The 2078-nt window shown below is 35.8% G+C and overlaps 1 pseudogene; it reads right to left on the bottom strand.

Moving 5' to 3' along the window:
* Positions 1 to 256: 256 nt before the first annotated feature.
* LOC109376140 (cytochrome b-c1 complex subunit 7 pseudogene) lies at positions 257 to 587 on the bottom strand (annotated as a pseudogene).
* Between the last annotated feature and the right edge of the window lie 1491 nt (positions 588 to 2078).

Below are 2078 nucleotides of genomic sequence, written 5' to 3'. Positions count from 1 at the left end.
CTTCATACGTTATATAAATGTCTAACCACTATGCTATACATCTGAAACTAATATAACTTTGAATGCCAAATGTAATTGAAAATTTAAAAAAAAGAATTAGGCTTAGAATTCAAAAACTCCAACAAAAATTATAATAGACATTTATTTGAAGTAATACATTTGCAGCCCAGATAATTCTAAATTGTACATTTCGGGTTTATACAACATCATAAAAATATTTTGAGGACAGCTGCATCCACGTATTTCCATTACATGATTATTTCTTTGCCCATTCTTCTCTCTCTCTTCTTTCCCAAATAACTTCTTTCAGATATGCTTCAAGGTAGAATCTCCTCATACTTTGTCCACTGCTCTTTAGGCAAGATCTGCTGCCTCATGGTAAGGTCCAATGCTCTCTTAATTCGAAACACCCTGTCATTATACAAGTTCTCAGGAAGCCTTCTTATGGCTTCTTTTACATCTTAATTCACATGTATTGTGTCATCGCGCATTAACCCCAGTGTATTGAACCCTGTGGCATTGTAATACCATTTTTGAATACCCTCCAGCCACCGGCTTGATGCTGCAACAGCAGACCTGCTTGCCATTTTGGCCCATCCACAATAGTTTTTTGATGGAGACTTTGAGGTCCTCTATATATAGTATCATATCATTTGTGTATAATGACACTTTTACTTCTTCCTTGCCAATGTGGATGCCTTTTATTTATTTTTCTTGTCTGATTGCTGTGCTAGAAATTCTAGGACTATGTTGAACAAAAGTGGAGAAAGTGGACAGCGTTGTCTTGTTCCTGATCTTAAAGGGGATGGTTTCAGCTTTTTCCCATTGAGTATGATGTTAGCTGTGGGTTTATCATATATGGCCTTTATTACGTTGAGATATGATCCTCCTATTCCCACTTTGCTAAGAGTTTTTATCATAAATGGCTGCTGTATTTTGTCAAATGCTTTTTCTGCATCTATTGATATGACCACATGATTTTTATTTTTATTTTTGTTGATGTTGTGTATCACAATAATTGATTTGTGGATGTTGAACCACCCTTGATATTAGGGATGAAACCCACCTGATCATGATGTATGATCTTCTTAATATATTGCTGAATTCTGTTTGCTAAGAATTTGTTTGAGGATTTTTGCATCTATGTTCCTCAGAGTTACCGGCCTGTAGTTTTCCTTTTTTTGTACTGCCTTTGTCTGTTTTTGGAACCAGGGTGATCATGGCTTCATAGAAAGAATTTGGTAGCCTTCCTTCCTTCTGGATTTTTTTGAATAGTTTGAGAAGAATAGGTAATAATTCTTTTTTGAATGTTTGGTAAAATTCACTTGTGAAGCCATCTGGCCCTGGGCTTTTATTTGTTGGGAGCTTGTTGATTACAGATTTGATTTCCTTGGTGGTAATCAGTTTATTCAGATTTTCTGTTTCTTCTTGAGTTAGCTTTGGAAGGTTGTATGCTTCTAGGAAATTATCCATTTCTTCCAGATTGTCACATTTGTTGGCATATAATTGCTCATAGTAATTTCTTAAGATTTTTTGTATTTCTGTGGAGTCTGTTGTTATTTTGCCTTTGCATTTCTGATTTTACTAATCTGAGCCCTCTCTCTTTTCCTTTGATGAGTCTAGCTAGGAGCTTGTCAATTTTGTTTATCTTCTCAAAAAACAAGCTCTTAGTTTTGTTGATCTTTTGTATTGTTTTCCTTGTCTCTATTTCGTTTATTTCTGCTCTGGTCTTTATTATCTCCCTCCTTGTGATCCCTTTGGGTTTATTTTGCTGTTCTTTTTCCAGCTCCCTGAGGTGTAAGGATAACCTGTTGATTTGAACTTTTTCTTGCTTCTTTAGGTAGGCCAGCACTGCTATGAACTTCCCTCTTAGGACTGCTTTCGCTGCATCCCAGAGATTTTGGGTGTAGTGTTTTCATTTTCGTTTGTCTCAAGGTATCTTTTGATTTCCTCCTTGATCTCATCTTAGACCCACTCACTATTTAGTAGCATGTTATTTAGCCTCCATGCATTTGTGAGCTTTCCAGATTTCTTCTTGTAATTGATTTCTAGTTTCATAGCATTGTGGTCAGAGAAAA

This window comes from Hipposideros armiger, unplaced genomic scaffold (assembly GCF_001890085.2).
Source record: "Hipposideros armiger isolate ML-2016 unplaced genomic scaffold, ASM189008v1 scaffold_1054, whole genome shotgun sequence".
Taxonomy (NCBI): Eukaryota; Metazoa; Chordata; class Mammalia; order Chiroptera; family Hipposideridae; genus Hipposideros; species Hipposideros armiger.
The sequence above is the reverse complement of the archived record's forward strand: the minus strand, read 5'-3'. Positions and strand labels throughout refer to the sequence as shown.